The following is an 8,523-nucleotide window of genomic DNA, read 5'->3' as shown; positions in this document are numbered from 1 at the left end:
AGGTAAAAGCCCATCATTTAAAAAGGTAAATGCCAAAAATAATGATAAAACATCTCAGGGAAAGTCGTGGACTGAAGAACAAGTTCGTCAGCTCATTGAAGGAATTTTGCGTCCACAATAGGAATCAGCGGCCCCTTGTAAGAGTAAGAAAAAAGACAATCGACTTTTCATCCCTGCTTTGATAGGGGGCCTCCCTCTCCATAACTGATTTGAACTTACCTACAACACATGAAACTATAGAAGTTGAAGGAGTTGGAGGAGATATTATGATATTTCACAAAAGTATACCAGTTCCTCTGCAGATACATGGAGATGAAGTCTTATGGACACCTTTCTGGGTGGGGCCGAAATCACAAGGAAGTCTTACAGGTATGGACATTCTACCATTGTTAAACATGATTATATTTACTGACAGTCGTCAAAAAGCTACAGCAGCTGGAATAATACCACATGAAGATCGCACATGTAATATAAGTCTTGTTGGTGTAGTTAAACCAATCACCAGAGACTGGGTAAAAGAAGGTGTGTGGGGTCTTCTGTGTGGTTTATATCCAGATGTTTGGGCTAAACACAAATTGGATTGTGGAAAAGCCAACATTGAGCCTGTTATTATTGAGGGACCAATACATGCCCCTCATAAACAATACCCCATTCGACCAGAAGCAAGACAAGCTGTGGTAGAAATTGTGGCAGATTTGGAAGCTGAAGGAATTGTCCGACGAGCTTCTTCTATTACCAATAGCCCTATATGGCCAGTCAGGAAATCAGATAACTCATGGAGACTAACCATTGATTACACAAGACTTAACAGTGTAACACCAAAACCACATCCTATTGTGGCTAACGCTGCTACCATTTTGAATGATATTCCAGGGAATGCAAGAATCTTCACGGTCTTAGATGTGCTGTCAGCTTTCTGGTCTATATCTATTGATGAAAAATCTCAAGAAAAATTGGCCTTCACTGTCGGCGCAACCCAGTATGTATGGAACAGACTTCCACAAGGTCTTAATATTTCTCTTGTTGTATTTCACAGAGCCCTGGACCAGTTCTTAACTGAGCGAAAAGCTGAAATTGAGAGTTCAGGAAGTGTTTGCCTCCAATATGTTGATGACTTGTTGATTGCAAGCCCAGATGAGAATAGTCATATATATGCTCTAAATATTACTCTGCAAGCTCTAAAAAAAGGATGATTCAAGGTTAAGCCTGACAAAGCACAGCTGCCCAAAACTAAAGTTATTTATTTAGGCCAAGAAATATCTGCTGAGGGAAGGAGATTGACAACAGAGCGTGTAGATGCATTACAGCAACTTCCAAAACCCCTGACAGTTACAGGAATGCGAAAGGTGATGGGTCTTTTCAACTACTGTCGCCAGTATATACCTGATTTTGCCAGCCTCACTAGTCCTTTTATTGATCTGTATAAAGGAGGGAAGCCTGGAGTGGAACAGTTAGAATGGACACCAGAAGCTGAGGAAGCATTTACCTTCCTGATGGTCGTTTGCCATTTCATTTGTGGACCAGGGTGGGAGATGAGACCTACTCAGCAGTGTTGTGTCAAAAGATTCCTGTTACCATGATAGGTCAACCACGATGTATACAAGCCCTTGATGGTGCCACATGGGCAGTGAATGCTGTGGAAAATATGATAGGTGCACAAACCATCACATTGCACACCCCACACAGTATAGTAACGCTGTTGAACAACACAAACATCAAAACAATTACTGATTCGAGAAGAGCAAAATGGGAAGCAGCTTTGCTGAACAAGGACTTGAGAGTGGAAATCATCAGAGACACTTCCCTTAACCCCGCAACAATGATGCTGGAACCACATGAGGGAACACCACACGAGTGTGAAAAACAAGTAGGGGAAGAAAGCCTTGGTCCAGTTAATCCAATCCCTCTTGAAAAACCAGATAAAGAGTTATGGGTCAATGGATCCAGTCATTACATTGATGGGAAACGACACACTGGATGGGCTGTAGTGGAGGCTGATGGAACTGTTGTGAAGAAAGGAGCACTTTCAGGGCAATTTTCAGCACAGGTAGCTGAGCTCATAGTGCTTACGGAAGCTCTTGAATTATCAGAAGGAGATCGAGTCAACATCTATACAGACAGTCGTTATGCTTTCGGCGTGGTACATGACCATCTCGCCTTATGGAAAAGACGTGGTCTCATCACTAGCAATGGGAGTGAAATACAACATGCTTCCATAATTCGTTGCTTGATTGCAGCATGTCACTTACCAAGAGAAGCAGCCGTGATCAAGGTAAAATCACATCAATCTGACAAATCCAAAGAAAGTCAAGGAAACACGGCAGCAGATGTAGCCGCTAGAGAAGCAGCTTTACTTTCCCCTACTCTTGTCACCTTGGTTCAAGAAAACAGGAAGGATAATCCTGAGCTCCATCTTCTGTCATATCACACAGAGACAAAAGAAGAGAAAGAACAATGGGAAAAAGTAGCAGCAAAAGAAGATGATCAAGGTATCTGGAGAATTCCGACAGGACAAGTGGTAATGCCTATCGGAACAAGAAAATAATTAATGCAGTTGTATCATGGTAAAGTGCATGCTGGTGCAAAAGCAATGAAAGCTCAAATCAGCGAGACTTGGTGGTGACCACGAATGTTGAGAGACATTGATGATTATTGTAGGAGATGTTTGATCTGTATAAAAGCAAATGTGGGAAAACCTGTAAAGGTAAGAATGTCACATGCACCCAGACCAACAGGGCCATGGACACATCTTCAAATCGATTACACAGGACCATTGTCACCCAGTGGAGGGTACCAATACATTCTAGTTATCATAGATCAATTTACTAGATGGGTGGAAGCGTTTCCAACAAAAACTTGCACTGCTGAGGCTGCAGCACGAGTAATGGTGGAAGAAGTTTTTCCTCGCTGGGGCCTTCCATATGAAATTGATTCTGACAATGGAACCCACTTCACTGGAAAACTGATGAAGGAAGGAAGCAATGAAATTGATGGGAATTAAACAAAAGTTCCATATTCCCTATAGAACACAAAGTTCGGGAATGGTCGAACGGATGAACAGATCATTAAAGACATCTCTTACCAAAGCCATTCTGCAGACTGGCCAAGGTTGGCATAAATTATTACCTGCTATTTTGTGGAACTTAAGAGCAACTCCAAACAGAGTAACAGGACTAACCCCTTTTGAACTAATGACTGGAAGAGCAATGGTTCTACCTCCTGATGCTCCGCCGCCTGCAGGAACAGGAGGAGATTCCACTTTATTCCAAGAAAAGTTAAGACGATATCTCACTATGCTGGACAGAGCTACCAAAGAAAACATCCAGAAGGTGCGAGAAGCTCAGCAGCAGTGGGATGAAAAACACACCACTACTGACATTCCACACATTCCCGAGTTAGGTAGTTTTGTTATGGTCAAACCATTGCTAGGAAAGGTTTAGAGCCTAGGTGGTAAGGACCATATGAGATACTTTTAACAACAGATACAAGTGTGTGCCTTAAAGGGAAGGGTGTAGGAACAGATAGATGGTATCATTGGTCACAAGTTAAGCCTTGTTTAGTGAATGAACAAAATGACGGCGATAGCTTATGGCCTGAAATTGAACAATGTTCATCCATTACTTTTAAAGATTGGGTAACAAGAAGTGATGTTTAATGACTTCTCTGCTTCCTTTTCATGAATCAGTTCCATTGGCATTGATTAGAGATGGTTGCAAGTTATTCTCGATACACAACATCAATGGTAGGCTTGTTTTTAATTTTATTTGGTATTTACCAAGGAAGTCAAGCTTTATGGACTCCTCGGGTTCAAGGAATAACTCGGAATGCAACTCTGAAATCTGGTCAACATTTTACTCTACCCTTTATTTCCAAATGGGGATTATGGGATTGCGTGCCAAGTAATGATAAAGATCTTGCTAAATATCGTGAGGGCATCTATAGTGGATGTAACTATCACCATGAATGTTACAAAAGTAGAGTAATTTGGCCAGTTCAAAATGGGTAATATTCTAATAGTGGTCAAAGACAAGAAATTTGTTCAAAAGCACAATGTGAAATTGTGGAGTTAGACCTCATAACTTCTTCAAATGTGGAAATGAATTTTATATTGAATCGTACTCACATGCTTACAATATGGGATTCGTTGGATCGAGGGTGTGTTTATCCCATAGTGTTGCCATGTGAGGGGTTCTTAAGAGATACTGCCTCCAGAACGACAAGATTCAAGGGAAATTATTTAAGAGTATGGCATTCAGAAGATGAGAACAATTATTGTGAAACTGAACTATAAAATGGGGAAATTCGGCGGTGTTTTTATCTGTCTGCAGAAAAGGCAAGCAAAGATAAAACATGCCCTAATACAACTAATGTGCCAGTTCATGGCATCATGTTAGCAAAAGAAACTAAAACCTTGATAAATGAAGCCCACATGGTGCGACAACGTATCAATTATAATTTGAAGTCTCTGCGTACTGTTTTTGATCAGTCCTACTGTGAAAATTTTACAAAAATAAGGAGTTGGTTGGAAAAAGAAGTTTAATATTATACCTCCAAAGATCCTCTTAGTAGTCAAAATCGTAAACCTCGAAGTATATGGGGAGATATAGCGGGGGTATTTGGTTCTGTCAATTCAATTAGTAATACTGCTCAAATGAGTCAATTAAGTAAATACACTCAGTGGGTGGGAAAAATGACAGGGAAAGGACTTACTGAAGCTCTTCAGGGTTCTATACATATTATAGCAGCGGGTCAACATCTTAATAATGCTGTAAAGGAATTGGCAGACGCATTAGCAAAATCATCTAATTTTGAGACACACCGTGCGGCGGGTTTATTTTTAGCTCAAAATTTAAAGGATCAAATGGTGGAAGATGTTCAAGTTATTCGGATGGGTCAAGTACTACCTTTAAGGTGGGCGTACACGGTGCGAATTCGGATGGTCGGAAGATCGTATATCCAAGCACACGGCACGAGTGAGTTTATCTGAAAATCGTACGGACGAGATGATATACGACACGATTTTACCACCTGCGAATTCCAGAAGCAATCGCACGAAGCTGATAGACGCGTTCGACTTGAGGCAGCGCTGCACGCACAGAAGGATCACTGTATGACATTAAAGTACCGCGAGAGCGAAGAGAGCACACATATCCAGTGCATTCGAATCGCTCTCGCGGTATTTTTATGTCATACAGTAATCCTTCTGTGCTTGCAGCGGTCCTTCAAGTGGAACGCACCTAATATAACTGCTCTCCCTCTCTCATAACTGCATATAAAATATTGATACGAGCCGTGACTGTTTCCTACACGTACAGGTTATTTTTCAGCAATAGGAAACCGGGACGTTTGGTTACGCTGTGTGTGTGTTCTTGTATATGGTTTATAAATATCTGAAATAGGTATTACAATGTAAACATGGTTTGTGAGGACAATTCCTGTGCCCTCGTAAACCAAATGGCTTTAAAAAATACTATACGGTGTTTAATAGAAATTTTAAACATGCATTTTCCGTGATGGATAGAGGTAGTGTATGGAGATATACAGAATACCGTTACATTTATGGAGAGTCCCTGTAAACTACATATGCGTGTGTGAGAGAGAGAGCGAGAGAGAACTAAAAAGGCACTGGAATACGTTGTTAGAAACATCATACAGCGCTCGCTGTTCCTGTCAGACTTCATCGAGTTTATCCTCCTGGTCAATAGTCCACATTCGCCGTGGCGCTGCTGTCTTCGTCTTTCTTCTTCTGTGGTTTTCCTAGTTCGTGGTTGGTCAACTTCAGATAAATCAACAAAACGGCTCGTTCAACCGCACAAATGGCACGAATTCAAACCGATAGCTCACGAACTTTTTAGACATGTTTAAAAATGATCGGGAGGTCGGGAAGTGCTCGTAAGCCACTCTGCTCGGCTCGTAATTCATCGCAAATGATACGAGGCTCGACCATACGAGAATACGCGATTTCCACACGATTGAAAAAAATCGCATGCGAACTCGTACGACAGCAAAAATCGCACCGTGTACGCCCGCCTTTAATTATGGTATGGCCTCAATATGGAAAGCACAACATAATGACAGTTAGAAAATTCCAATCAATGGGAATTAGACAAGGAAATTCAGTAATTAGATTAGGGAAAAATGGATATTGGGCTGAGGGGATACCACTGTAGCAGAAATGAGTCGAACCAGACAAATCAAAGAGTCTATCAGAGCTGTGTGCATTGAAACGAGAGCCGAACTCCTCAGGAAGTCATAAATCAGTTCTAGTGCCACAAGAACCAAGCAAGATAACCAACCAACCAACTTGTTCACACAACAGCTTTCAACATTAACACCAATAGAACAATTATTAACAATTTTAATTCGAAGAAGAGATTGTCAAATTTATTGTTCGTGATTGAAATGCAACGCTGGACATCACATGTAAACCCAGGAGATCAAGTTAAATATTTGCATTGACTTCCCCCATCCAGCAGAACCAGACTGAAATTCCTAAGGGGGAAGGGCTTTAAACCTTTGTCTTCACAGAAAAGTCCCTTTGCCAGAGAATGGCAAAGAAACTGCTTTTTGTACATTATATATGGACCAGAATGAACTCAAAAAGACTTATAAATGAATCGTTCCATTGCTTAACTCCATATTCATTCATGTGTAACCCACACATTTGACTACCATGTATAATCACTTATTGTGTATGTCTTTTGATAACTATAGGATACATAGTCATGTCTAGTATTGATATAATCGAATTTTCTTGCTTGATATTGTCCTGACAATCATTTATTTGTAAAATATATCATAATCGTGTTATAGGAATCATGTCCAAAATTAGATCCTGCGAGGCAGGAACCACATGCTTGGTAAGATAAACAAATGATTTATGATCCCCGAGCCAAGACCATATCTGATTGGTCAAGGCAACATTTGAGGGGTGGCCAACAAGGAAGTTGAAATACTTTGGACCCCATGAAATTTTGCTTTTAGTTCTAGCATTGCTTGTGCTATCAGTCATGCCTTGCTTTTAGTTCCAGCCTTGCTCGTGCTATCAGTCATGCCTGCTCTTAGCTTTTAGCTTGTAGCTTTGCTACCTAGCTTTAGCTTGTAGCTTTGCTACCTAGCTTTAGCTTGTAGCATCTAGCCATGCGGTTAGTCATCATTGTTCTTTGAGCGCGGTTCCAGCGTGCATGCCTGCTGATACTATGCCACGATGAGAAGGAACACAACCTAGTCTCGTCAAACTTTATTTCTTTTCTTTTCCATTTGAGAGTTTCGTGTTCTGAGTTAAGTTTTGTAACGTCCATTCAACTTCAACCAGCGAACACGACTCTGCACTTTCAGCCGACGCCCAACAACCACGGGCTTCCCAAGACGTCACTTCAGAGACTGAACTTCCAGCCAATCAACGACCTCGGGATAGCCCTTTCACCGAGGCTCCTTCTTCACAGGAGATGCAAGTAACTTTACCTCCAGACTGTGACATTTACTGGTGTATCTAATATAATTTTAACCTCATTGAGGAACTCAATGCGAGCGCTAATTACGTGATTGATGGGTGTTCATGTTTATGCAATTTAACGTATTGCTGTTAACTTGGGATTCCATATTTCCATTCTCTTAAACTCATCTTTCCCTAACTTTCGACCTTCCTGCAACTTGTGTGAATGTGTGTGTGCGTGTGTTTATGTGTTAGATTAGTTTATATGTCTTAGATTTATCTAATAAAGCCTTATTCATATTGAAAAGAGAAGTATCTTGTGTTTTGTGCTTACAAGTTAATGTCTTAAACTGCCGATCTTGTTACTGTGCTAATTGATAATGTTTTCACTATAGTTTGGATATTAGTATCCAGCGCAGATTTGATGTTAAACGGCTCGTTCACTGAACCGCAGGCGCGTCTCCGTGAACAGCCGTGAAACAGTGATTCTGTTCAAATTGCCTTTAAATTTCCCTTTGTATTTTGTTTAAAGCACTATATAAATAAAGGTGATTGATTAAAATCTTAAATGATTCTCTTTGAGCTAAATTGACCTGTTTCCCTTACACCACCGATGATTTCTACCACAGACTGTTGTGTTGAGGAACACGAGTGGGTAATTTGTTCATGTTCTACAATGTTTAGTCTATCTCTTAATGGATCTGCAGTTTGGGAGGTAGTTCCTTTAGATCAAGCCACAGGTGCATGGCAGGTGTCAGAAGCACAGTGGTGTATGTTACATGATGGAATAAGTGAATCTATGATATATGGGGGGAAGTTGTGTCCAATTCCTCCTGATCCATTTTGCATTGAAATTCTCTATCCTCTTCATTTAGGTGGAATACATGTTCCACACGTGCAATTGCTGCAGTTCTACCACAGTGGTTGAATAATGATCTAGTGGAGGAAAGGAAATCATGAACTCTTTGAAATGGTTAAGATAGTCAAAAAGAGTGTTAAAGCAGCTCAAGAGGAAGGAATTCAAGCAATGGGACATATTGACGTAGCAAAGGGAGTAGTTATTGTCTGAAAGGAAATTAACACAAATT

Source organism: Carassius auratus, chromosome 32, assembly GCF_003368295.1.
Source record: "Carassius auratus strain Wakin chromosome 32, ASM336829v1, whole genome shotgun sequence".
Taxonomy (NCBI): domain Eukaryota; kingdom Metazoa; phylum Chordata; class Actinopteri; order Cypriniformes; family Cyprinidae; genus Carassius; species Carassius auratus.
Note: the sequence above shows the minus strand (reverse complement) of the source record.